A 13,782-nucleotide genomic window follows, 5' to 3' on the forward strand; every position below is an offset into this window, starting at 1 on the left:
TCGATTAAAATATTGTATTAAAAATAATTGAAATTCTGCAATGAGTTTTATTATTTAAGAAAATAATTGAATTCCTAAAAAGAATTTTATAATTTACAAAAATAATTGAATTCTTGTAAAAGTTTTTATTATTTTTGAAAATAATTGAATGATTGCGAAGAAATTTATAAAAAAATTTGTAAATAATGATATTTATGTGAAATTGTTATTATTTTTTTAATAGAATTTAAAATTTGTTTAGAATTTTATTAAATTTTTTTTTTAATAATTTAATTCTTTTGGGAAATTTTACGAAAATCATTGAATTACGGAAAATTTTTGAAAATAATTGAATTTCGGAGAAGAATTTAATTATTTCTAAAGATAATTGAAGTTTTGATGAGAATTTTTAAAATTTTTTGAACATAATTGAATTTCTGGGAAGAATTTTATTACTTTTGAAAATAATTGAATTTCTGCAATCATTTGTAATTTCTCTAAAATTATCCAAATTATATCGTACAATTTACGAACTTTTCATCCTTTTTTAATCAAATTAGGACTTTTATGGGATTTACGGACCTAGTTCGAGCCCTTAATAATTATTATTCATCAATATTGTTATTCATCAGTATTATTCTTCAATATTATTATTCATCAGTATTATTCATCAGTATTATTTATCAATTGTGTCACTATGTTGTTAGAATTCCTTCCCTGTTTAAAAAAATCCATTGTTTCAATTGAACCAAGAATTTCACTTAACTTCTAAACAAGAAAAATTATTGCAATCTCATAAGATAAAATTGAATTAAATTAAAAATTGAATTAAAAAGTTAATTTTGAAATTATAATTTAATTTACTATACTCATTTAATTTAATAAGAATTAAATTGTCAAAAGTTGAGTAAAACAGGGAAGGATTAATAATAAAAATGAAATAAACACTCAACAATTAGCTGACTCCTTGATGCGGTCATTGAACGACTCGTTCTCACGTTGAGGTAGAGGGACCACTTTTCTTCTCCTACATCCTCCTTATCCTTTAGAGTAACCCTTATAGTTGAGCAGAGTAGTATAATAGAGTAGTAGTAATCTCTTGAGAATCCTTTAGAATAATGCGGGAAATAACTGAAAAATAAAGGGACAATTAATTAAAAAATAAACAAGACAATAATATTAAGTATTCCAGTAATGTTCTACCCTGGAGAAATTTAATTTGAATCAAATAATCTATTACCTATTATGACTATTATAGCATAGCAGTAATAAGGATACGATGACAGCAAATAAGATTCCTGTGAGCAGACATCTCTTCTTCTGGAGCTGCAAGAGTTCCTTTAATTACTGACCAAACAGGCCTTCTGCAGAAATTGAAGTCACCCAATGACCACAAAACTTCCCTTGAGTTTCTGAAAAATAAGAAAAGAATAGATTTTATAATATAAAAAATACCCATATTAACTAGTGAAATCACATTAACGAACAATGTCTCCTCATCTACAACTTTAGTTTAACGAAACAGACAAATTTTCCCTATTGAATAAAATTTTTTAATTCTTATCCAACCACTTCACTGCTTATTCTTATTAATGTAAAAATTAAAATACCAATCTCTTTTTGATTACCAACCTATGGAGAATGCCCAAATCATTAACTTGTATTAGAATTCTGATTAGAAATTCCAGATGAAAAATACATTAAAAGAAAAACTAATTGTGCCGTTTTATCTTGAATCTCATCATATTCACAAAACGAATTACATATATATGACTGGTCAATTTTCTAGGTCAGAATTTCTTACTCATTGTATCATGAATACGTGATTGCCCCAGGTGTAGAGAGAGAGAGAGAAAGAGGGGAGGAGGGTTGAAAAGCTGCCATTTCATTGCTCCTTGACGAAGATATGGGATAGTAAACAATGAAAGCGCCCATTTTAAGCAGATTATTAAAACCTAGTCGCGCTATACACAGAACCGTAAATCGTCGACCCGTAAATGATTTTTCTATTATCATCAAACTTTACAAGGATAAAACGGATTCTTTTTTCTTCTGCCTCTTCACTAAACTGAAACTCTATTTTAAAAACATTTCTTCTATTCTGTTTGTTATTTATTTTTCGTATACTTATTTATTAATATAGTTTATTTGTAAATTTGTGAAAAAAGAACAAATAGCAAACAGTGTATATGTGGCGGATTTTACGGACCAAAAATAAAAATTTACGGACCAATTACTGACAAAAATATAACCAGTCCGAGTCAAATAAGAGAACATTTTACTTAAAACTTTAAATTAAATTTTTCATGAATATAAAACATGAAGATATCAATAACTCCGAGTCTTTGAAGACTCGGATGACCAAGTGATAAAATCATTTACAATTCAATTATTATTTACAAGAATTTTTAACTAAAATTATTCTTTAAATCGATTATTATTAATAATTTTTAAAAAAATTTTTTGACAAATTTCAAATCCATTTGCTTACAATATTCAATTTTACGAAATTTCAATTATTTGTAAATTCCTTAACTAAATAAATATTAGAAAAATAAAAACTTGAAATAATATTAAAAAAATTCAATTAACCTTTTTCAAAAATTATAATTTCAAAATTCAATTATTTCTAAAAATTCACGCTATATTGCTTTTAATATTCAATTATTATCTAAAATTTTAACTAAAATTAAGTTTTATATCAATTTTTATTAGAAAATTCTACTAGAATTCAATTATTTCAATACAAAAATAAATAATTTATTAAAATAATTTTAATAAAATTTTCAAGAATAATTACATTTTTCGAGAAATTTGATTAAAATTGTACTAAAAATAATTGACATTCTGCAATGAGTTTTATTATTTGTGAAAATAATTAAATCCCTAAGATGAATTTTATTACTTTTGAATAATATTTTATTTTTGCGAAGAATATTATTACTCTTGAAAGTAATTGAATTTTTGCAATAATTTGTAACTTTTACAAAAATGAATTTTTTTTCGTGTTTTTAACTAAACATTTTCTATAAATCCATTATTTTTAATAATTTTTTTAAAAAGTTCTTTAAGAATTTTCAAATTCATTTGTTTACAATTCAATTTTACAAAATTTCAATTGTTCGTAAATTCTTTAATTAAATATATATTAGAAAATCAAAACTTTAAATAATTTCAAAAAAGTCCACAATTAAAGAATCTCAAAAAAAAAAAAAATTAATTCCACAGAATTAATAGTTAAAAATATGAAAAACTTAAATTTTCAAAGATTTTAATTTAGAACCTTTTCAAAATTCAATTATTTCTAAAAATTTACGTTCTAATGCTTTTAGAATTCAATTATAATCTAAAATTTTAACTGAAATACATTTTTAAATCAATTTTTATTAGAAAATTCTACGAAAATTCAATTATTTAGATTCAAAAGTAAATAATTTATTGAATAATTGAATTTTTTTAAAATTGAATTCTCATAAAGAATTTTATCAACAAATATTTAAATAATTGAATTCTTTTAACGAGTTTTAATAAAATTTTTATGAATAATCACTTTTTTCAAGGAATTCGATTAAAATTGTATAAATAATAATTAAAATCCTGCAATGAGTTTTATTATTTATGAAAATACTTAAATGACTGAGAACAGTTTTATTATTTATAAAAATAATTGAATTATTGCGAAAAAATTTATAAGAAATTGAAATCCTGGGAATTGTTTATTATTTATAAAAAAATTTGTTTGCGTGGAATTTTATTAAAAATTGTTTAAATAATTGAATTTCAGCGAAGATTTTTGCTATTTATAAAGATAATTGTAATCATGACGAGAATTTTTTTTTTATATTTTCAAAACAATTGAATTTCTAAAAAGAATTTTCTAACTCTTAAAAATAAAATTTTATTCTCGTGATTAATATTGTTATTTATGAAAATAATTGAATTTTGCAAAGAATTTTATTTTTAAATTCTGGGAATAATTTTGATATTTATCTAGATAATTTCTTTCTTTCTAAGTATTTCGTTAAAATTTTTGAAATAATATTAAATACAATATTAAAAAACTCAACTAATTTCAACAGAATTAAATTTAAAATTGCATTAAAAATAATTGAAATTTTGTAATGAGTTTTATTATTTATGAAAATAATTGAATGATTGCCAAGAAATTGATAAAAAAAATTTTGTAAATAATGGAATTTCTGTGAAATTTTTATTATTTTTTGAATGTAATTAAAAGTTTGTGTAGAATCTTATTAATTTTTTTTTAAATAATTGGATTCTTTTGGAAAATTTTATGAAAATAATATAGATATTGAAAATCATTGGATTAAGGAAAATTTTTGAAAATAATTGAATTTCGGAGAAGAATTTAATTATTTCTAAAGATAATTGAAATTTTGATGAAAATTTTAAAAAAATTTTAAACATAATTGAATGTGTGCGAAGAATTTTATTACTTTTGAAAATAATTAAATTTTTGCAATCATTTATAATTTCTCTAAAATTCTCCAAATTATATCGTACAATTTTTGAACTTTTCGTCCTTTTTGAATTAAATTGCGGACTTTAAGGACATTTTAAAAAAACGGACATTTTTATGGGTATTTCAAATAACTAAAATGTGATTACCAAAACATCTTAGAAATGACTATCAAAACATCTTAAATTAAGATACTTCTTTTTGCAGTGTTCTAAGATGCTTTGGTAGACTTTAGAAACAATCTTATTTTAAGATAGCACTAAAAAAAAATTTTAATTGATTCAAATAACCGATTGATTGACTATTATCAATTAAATATTTCCTTGAATCAAATAATATTTATTGGTTTCAATTAAATGGTATTTGAACCAACAATTTCAGTATTTGAAGCAAATACCGTTTAATTGACTCCAATAAATATTATTTGATTCAATTAAATATTTAACTGATAATAGTCAATTAATCGGTTATTTGAATCAAATAAGTTTTTTTTTCAGTGATCAAAAAAGTCACCTATTTTTGCAGTGTATACACCTCAAACTTCCTGCAACCTTACAGGTTAGTTGGGTCTCACCCAACTAATCCGTAAAGTTGCCTGGAAGTTTGTTCACACATGAAAAATGGAAAAATATCACTTATTCAAATTTACTGATTTTTTGTTAAGACCTTAAAACTTAAAACAATGTAAATGTTTCACGAAAAATATAGTTTCCCATTATTTTTAATTTTCCCGGAATAAAAATGGAAGGGCTGCTAAACAACATCTATTAGAAAATGTAAAATGAATGTTTTTTAAAGGGAAATCTCTGAGAAAAACGATAGAGAAGCGATTTATTTTCATTTCTCTCTTTCTCTGTGTGTTTTTTTTTTGTTGGACCACCCGAGTAACTATAAGCGCGGTAGCATGGTATCTCACAGAATCTCTGTGTTTTACAAGCCAGCTGTGTATCGTTCTGAATATTGTTGGTCCTTTGTGCTCGTGTCCTGCGCTTGAGTGGTTCGGGCTTGACTTCGCTGTTTGTTCTCAAGCTCAAAGAGATCTTCCACTACGAAGGATGATCTCCATCCTCCTTGTCAGCTTAGCTTTTCGGGATTACAAGGATTTCTTTATATTCTCCTCACTTCCTTCAAGAATTCAAGGTCTTTTCTACTGTTTCTTCTCTCACTCTTCTTTTAACATCTTGCTCCTATATCCCTTTTTTTTCGTTTGTCCACACTTTTATATACCTTCACTATTGTTTAACATTTCATTTTTCAACACGACTTTAGCACTTCTTTTTAGATTATACGCACCCTTTCTTCACTGAATTATTGTGATAATTAACTCTTGTCAGTATATTTAAAAAATGACAATAATACAAGAATTAATAACAGATTTGTTAGATCTTAATGTAGAAAATATTAAATGATAATTTCCTATTGCGATTTATATCTTGAGGGACTGAATAGTAAATAAGTGTCCTTTCTGACATCCAGTACATATGGAAGTACTTATTTCACTTACTTGTCATTCGTAATAAAAAGATCGAGGTTTCAGATACGAGTGTCTCCGTGAGAATTGCATCATTTTTCATGGTTGTAATCGTGTTTGATGAAAAAATTCAAAAATTCTCTTTTGACTGAGAGTTAAAAAGTTGTAAAGGACTAAGCGGCAGGATGTTCCTTGTTAGCGATAAGATCGTACGAGATTATTAATTAAATACCCGTCTCGTAACACTACAAGAAACACTCACTTGCGAATAAATGAAAATTCATTTTCCAACTCTTTCTTTGCTAATTCTTTTTATACAAAAGAAGAAACCTTTTTACAGTCATAAACTTTCCTAAATTTCTTTCCCCTTTTTGGAATCAATTTGCAATATGAAATAATGATCGATCATTCATTATACATTCCTCATTGCGTATGTAATATATACGGTAACTGATTAATTATATATTTAGGATATGATCGTTTACAATCAAGATTCGTGAAATGAGTGGAATTTTTGCTTGCCTGTATATATTTCTTGTGGAAATTAAGTAAGAAGAGGAGTCTTACTATATGATCATTATGGATTTTGTACGCTTTTTTCGATGTAATAAATTAGTCAAAGACGCTCATCAATTTTATGATGTGCTCCTATAGAAAACTGAAACCTAAAACATCGTCCGCCCATCACTGTGTGTCCGATGGCCTCGAACGTGATGGATGATTTTTCTTTCTCATATACATTGCAGCTCTGACCAAACTCTGTGGATCCAGTTTGTTTTACGGACACACACGCGTATTTATATATACAATATATGTTATACACATGTACGTATGTACATAATAACATGAGCAAATGTATCTCCATCAAAATCTTATAATTTGTATTGTATAACATTATAATGAGTCTCAAATGGAATTTTTAATTAATAAATTTTGCATATGTTTTGCATATAGAAATCTTGTAAAGTGTTTCCGTTTTTTTTTGCTTCTGCTGCTGCTACTGCTGCTGTTGCAAATTTAGAACTTATGAATATTTGTTTTATGTAATCTTAATCTAAATGTGACGCGACGCGAAGAAAGGGAGATAAGAAGCAAAATCTTATAGGTTCACAGTTTTTCTAAGCATATCAAATTCAGACAAAAACATATCAAAACGTTGATACCTTTTTTGTCTCAATTTGATATCCATAGAAAAACCAAGTAATGTTTGTTATGTTTTAAGCGAAAATCAAAGTGGATCAAATTAATAACAAAAATTTGGTTCAATTTATCAACAGGATTGCCACAGGTCAGGGAAATCAGGGAAGTCAGGGAAAATACCGATAATTAGCACGATAAATGTTACTTGACTCAACAGAAAAAATTAGTAAATAAACACTATTTTTCAGTTGTAAGAAATGTCAAGTCTAATATCAGATATATTACAAGATACCACTCTGATAGTAAACAAACATTTATTTGCCAAACAAATTGATTTTTAATTTAAAGAAAAATTGTTCCCTCACTATGCACGACTGAAATATTCAGAATTATTGAAATCCAAAAGAGAAAAAAAAAATTGAAGATCCTCATTACATCGTTTGCTTCTTGTTGCCAGCGTATTATACCTGAACAATGATAAATGACCTCATGAAGAGATGCGCGGATAGTATAATGAGTCGTATTGTATTGCGGGGTACCGTAATTCGAAAAATCGTGAGACCGATCCCAACAGGTCCACGCACTTCTCCTCTTTCCAGGAATTTTATTTCGAATCGTTTTTTCTCAAAACACTTCATTATTTATTATATTAAAGAAAAAAGAAATCATTCTTTAATTCAAAAAACAATCCTATATGTGTACGGCATGTAATTTTCTACAAATGGCTTTTGTTTCAAAAAAATTATATATTTTAAAAATTAGAAATATTTTTTTGGGGGAATTTTATGAAGAAGCCAAAGTCATTTTTTACTGGAACTCTACCATTTTACTCATTGATTTAAGATAAACAAAAATCGTACATTTAGTTTAATAGCTGCAAGTTCAGGGCTCGAACCAGTGAAAGTATTTAAAAATACGGACTTTACGGACCAAAAATGAAAAATTACGGACCAATTACTGACAATTAATTATAAAACATGAAGATATCAATAACTCCGAGTCTTCGATAAAATCATTATCAATTCAAGTATTATTTTCAAGAATTTTTAACTAAAATTCTTCTTTAAATCGATTATTTTTAATAATTTTAGAAAAAGTTTTTTCACAATTTTCAAATCCATTTGTTTACAATATTCAATTTTACGAAATTTCAATTATTCGTAAATTCTTCAATTAAATATATAGGGTCATTTGGGGTAAATGTAAACAAGGGGTAAATGTAAACAGTAGATGTTTCAGCTAAATTTACAAATTTAAAAATAAGTACGATGTCAATATTTTTACCTCAGCTCACCTACAAGACGTTCTGAGTATTGCCAATATTTTATTTTGACAATTGGCAATGCCATAGTGTAAGTTATCTTTTAATGCAAAAAAGATTGAAAATCAAAGTTTTACTGTTTCAGTATTTTGTCTCGCATTTGCCTAAAAATAAATTTAAAAATCAAACAAAAATATGTAATTCTTCCTTATTAATGCCCTAACAAAAATTGACTTTAATTTTTGATATTCGTCAATTTACTTAGTAAATAATTAAGTGTTTACATTTACCCCGAGAATTCGAAAACTCGGGGTAAATGTAAACAGAACTTGAACTACATTTTAAAAAAAAATAATTGAATAAATTTGCTTCTATTTCACAATTTCATTAATTTGGCAATGTAAAATTACATAGAAAAGGAAATTAGGTCCTCTTTAAAAAAAAAAATTTGATAAAAAAAATTTTTTTTTTTGAAAACTTGATCAATTTTTAAAAATATTTTTAGGTTCATCCGCCACTTTGAAAATTTAAAATTTGACTTCATATTCGTATTCAGCGACCTCAAAAACCCCCTAGTAGCCAGATTTAAGCAAATTTGATCAATTTTTAAAAATATTATATTTAGGTTCATCCGCCATATTGGATCCACCATTTTGAAATTTAAAAATTCGATTTTAGATTCTTAGTCAGCAACCTTAAAAACTTCTTTTTACCAAGTTGAATGAAAATCTATTAAAATTTGTTCAAGTTATTGAAGTTTTTACATTACTAATTTTGTAATGGTTGATTGTTTATTTTATATGATACATTATCAGTCAACTGGTTGATTTACTATACATCTACGAAGAATTTTTTTTCAGTTTTTCCATCCCTTAAAACAGTAGTATACTTGAAATAACTTGTTTCTCAAACCTCGCTTAACTACAGTGGTGTTTACAATTACCCCGAATTTTAGGAAAATTTCAAAATCTCGGGGTAAATGTAAACAGTAAGTTTTAGGCGATTCAGGTTCATCAATATTTTTTTGTACCTCATCAAATTTTTCTAGGGAACTCTAGTAACAAGTTCATGCAAAAGAAATCCGTCCGTTTTACCTTTTAACAAAAAAAACTAATGTTTTTCGTGAAAAATAGATATTCTGTTTACATTTACCCCAATTGACCCTATTAGAAAATAAAAACTTTTAATAATTTAAAAAAAATCCGCAACGTTTCTCAAAAAAAAAAATTAATTCCACAGAATTGTTAGTTAAAAATATGAAAAATTCAAATTTTTAAAGATTTTAATTTGAAACCTTTTGAAAATTCAATTATTTCTAAAAATTAACGCTCTAATGCTTTTAGAATTCAAATATAATCTAAAATTTTATTTGAAATTCATTTTTAAATCAATTTTTATTAGAAAATTCAATTATTTAGATTCAAAAATAAATAACTTATTGAATAATTATATTTTTTTTTAAATTCAATTCTTATAAAGAATTTTATCAACAAATTTTTAAATAACTGAATTCTTTTGACGAATTTAAAAAAAAATTTTAAGAATAATTACCTTTTTCAAGGAATTCGATTACAGTTATTGTATAAAAAATAATTAAAATCCTACAATGAGTTTTATTGTTTATGAAAATAATTAAATAATTAAATTACTGAGAACAGTTTTATTATTTATAAAAATAATTGAATTATTGCGAAAAAATTTATATAAAATTGAAATCCTGAGAAATTTTAATTATTTTTTAAAAAAAATTTGTTTACGTAGAATTTTATTAAAAGAATTTGATATTTATCTAAATAATTGCTTTCTGCCTAAGAATGGCGATAAAAATTTAGAAATAATATTAAATACAATATACCTAATAAATTTAACTAATTTCAACAGAATTGAAATTAAAATTGTATTAAAAATAATTAAAATTCTGCGATGAGTTTTATTATTTATAAAAATAATTGAAATATTGAGATCAAATTTATAAAAATTTGTAATTATACTCTGTAAAAAAAGGGAGTTAAATTTTAACTCCACGCGGGATTCTATACAAGTCGCACCTATTGGGGAGTTAATGCCAGGGGAGTTAAATAAAGAGAGTTAAAATTTCACACCCAAATGCTAACTCCCCAAGGAAAAAATAACTCGCGCGGGTGTAGAATGAAGGGAGTTAGAAATTAACTCTCTTTTGGAGTTGATTTTTAAGTCGAAAAATTTCACTCCCGAGTCCGTTAACTCTCTAAATTTTTTACAGTGTAATTGAATTACTGTGAAATTTTGATTATTTATGGAAATAATTAAAAGTTTGCTTAGAATTTTATTTTTTTTTTTAAATTATTGAATTCTTTTGGAGAATTTTGTGAAAATAGCCGATATTGAAAATCATTGAATTGAGGAAAATTTTTGAAAATAATTGAATTTCGGAAAAAAATTTGATTATTTCTGAAGATAATTGAAATTGTGATGAGAATTTTTAAAAATTTTTGAACATAATTGAATTTCTGCATTCATTTGTAATTTCTCTAAAATTCTCAAAATATTCTCTTACGAAATTGACGGACCTAGTTCGATCCCTGCAATTTTTCTATTTTACATGCCCTTAAAAATACTAAACTTGCACTCTACTACAAAGCTAATAGTGATTCTTTTCAAAACCAACAGACGTCGTGCTAATGTCGGTACAGTCGCTGCTTGTTTTATCATTGCCAACAAGTCCAAAAAGGACTTTATTTTCCCTATCAAATAAAGACAAAAAAGCAAGACTTATTTTCATACGAAATCGGATTAAAATAGAAAGAATACAAAAAGCATTTCTGAACACTGATCTTATATTAAAATAACAAATTTTCTCTAACTATAATAAATATGTCTATAGGTAAAGATTTACTAAATATTTAGTACTCAGTAAAAAAACTATAGTATAGCTGACAAATTTCTACCAGGAGAAAATAAATATAGTTCCGTACAACTTTTTCTGAAATCAAACCAAACAATTTATGCAAATTTACAACACTTCCAGTTTCCCATATCAAATTCCCATTTGACATAGGTCTAAACCCCGTCAAGCGGGTAAACATCAAAATCTAGTTAAATATTGAAAATCTTGTCAGAAAGACGATAATCTAAAGAGAGAATGTTGACGAAAGTGAATTTATAATACAAAAGCCATAGTATACATTGTCTGCGATACGTTTATTTTTCTTGGAGATTATAATAGTGAATTTGCGAGTGAAATGAAAAGTCGTCTTTGAGAGAAAGAAAAAGGAGAGTAAAAGAGAGAAAGAATGAAAGAAAAAAAGAAAGAAAGAAAGAAAGAAAGGTTTGTTGTTGTATGGTATATACGAAAGCTTTGACAACAACATCAGAAGATGAACTGGATGCGGAGAGGATGAGAGTATAGCGGGAGAGGCGGCGACAGAATCTTCCTTGTCCACTGTCACCTCTTGTCCTCCGAATTGATGTGCGGGGTTTGAGGGTGAATATACAAGGTGGAGGTTAGGTTAGGGGTTAGATAGAGTGTCGTCATGACGACGCGAGCAGGCGGGGCAAGGGCAATCGATACTCACGCACTCTGAGCGGACGCAATGCGTTTATAATACAATGAGACAATGACAGCAACCGCGAAAGCTAAGAGGGGTCCTTCGGGTCAGTGTCCAGCATTCGAAATTATTCCACGACACAAACTTCATTTCATTCCGTGTACCTGAATCTACAATTATCCTGATGTTCTCCTGAATTATATATACATACGCACAATTTAACCCTTTTGCTTATATATCACAATGAGCTGCAATTATCACTCATGATTTCTATTTTAAACCATTTCATCCTCACTGTCCGTTTTGAGTATCCACCTCACAGCTTTTCTATAAGGATATCAAATTGAGACAGAAAACGAATCAAAAGTGTTGCCACTTTTGATTCGTTTTTTGTCTCAATTTGATATCCTTACACTGTAAAAATAGGAGTTAAATTTCAACTCCCCAGGGGATTTTATAAAAGTCGCACCCAGTGGGGAATTTAAACTTTACACCCCTATGTTAACTCCTGGAGCTGTAAACACCAAAACAATAAAAAAATAACTCGGGCGGGAGTTGATCCTCAAAAACCCCTTTTTCGATCTTGGTAAAAATAGTGAGTTATTTAAATACCTCTCTTTTGGAGTTGATTTTTAACTCGAAAACTTTTACACCCAACACCGCGGTGAGCGTCAATTCCCTAAATTTTTCACAGTGTAGAAAAACTGTGCTAGCATTTTTACACTGTAAACAATTTAGGGAGTTAACGGACTCAGGAGTTGGGAGTGAAATTTTTCGAGTTAAAAATCAACACCAAAAGAGAGTTAATTTACTAACTCCCTTTATCAACACACGCGCAAGTTATTTATTCCATGGGAAGTTAGTATTTGGGTGTAAAGTTTTAACTCTCTTTATCCAACTCCCCTGGCATTAACTCCGCAACGGGTGCGACTTTTATAGAATCCCCTGGGGAGTTAAAATTTAACTTTCTTTTTTACAGTGTAGTCATTAGCGATTTTTTCCTCAAAAATCTTTCTAATCCTAAATGTAGAAACTGTTCCGATTTTGCCGAGTATATACACTGTAAAAAACCCGGGAGGTCTATAAAAGTCGCACCCATTGGGGAGTTAATGCCAGGGGAGTTAAATAAAGAGAGTTAAAATTTAACACCCAAATGCTAACTCCCCATGGAAAAAATAACTCGCGCGGGTGTTGAATGAAGGGAGTTAGAAATTAACTTTCTTTTGGAGTTGATTTTTAACTCGAAAAATTTCACTCCCGAGTCCGTTAACTCCCTAAATTGTTTACAGTGTAAAAATGCTAGCACAGTTTTTCTACACTGTAAAAAAATTAGGGAATTGACGGTCACTGGAGTTGGAAGTGAAATTTTTCGAGTTAAAAATCAACTCCAAAAGAGAGTTAAATATTAAATTAACTCTCATTTGGAGTTGATTCTTATTTTTACTGTGTAAAATTTAACTCCCTTCCCTTTAACTCCCTTTTTTTACAGTGCACTTTATAAAACTGCCAAAAAATCTATTCTATATTTTATTTTCCTGACTTTTTTCCTAATTTTCATCAAAAATATTTACTTCTTTCTTATCCTTCTAGTTCTAATAAATTGAATTCCTGCAACGAATTTTATTATTCATGGAAGAATTTAAATATTTATAAAAATCATTCAAATCTTGTGAAAAAATTTATTAAAATGTTTAAATAATTGATTTCTTTTGACTAATTTTATGGAAATTCTAATTTAAATAATTGAATTCCTGAAAAATTTTTATTATTCTTGAAAATATATGAATTTTTACGAAGAATTTTATAAGAAATTGTTAAAATAATTAAATTCTGTTTGGACATTTTATGAAAATAGTAGATATTGAAAATCATTGAATTGCGAAAAGTTTTTAAAAATAATTAACTTTCCGTTGGATCAAATTTT

The 13,782-nt window shown here is 26.8% G+C and overlaps 1 long non-coding RNA gene across 1 annotated transcript in view; it reads right to left on the reverse strand.

The window, feature by feature from the left end:
* Window positions 1–992: 992 nt before the first annotated feature.
* LOC122507742 overlaps window positions 993–13,782 on the reverse strand; it is a 63,186-nt gene continuing 50,396 nt past the window's right edge. Inside the window, exons 5-6 of the long non-coding RNA XR_006302146.1 lie at window positions 1,220–1,391; window positions 993–1,110 (exon numbers count right to left, since the gene is read on the reverse strand). This is a non-coding gene — a long non-coding RNA (uncharacterized LOC122507742). The remainder of the gene's footprint in view (window positions 1,111–1,219; window positions 1,392–13,782) is intronic.

Source organism: Leptopilina heterotoma, unplaced genomic scaffold (assembly GCF_015476425.1).
Source record: "Leptopilina heterotoma isolate Lh14 unplaced genomic scaffold, ASM1547642v1 Lhet_51, whole genome shotgun sequence".
Classification (NCBI taxonomy): domain Eukaryota; kingdom Metazoa; phylum Arthropoda; class Insecta; order Hymenoptera; family Figitidae; genus Leptopilina; species Leptopilina heterotoma.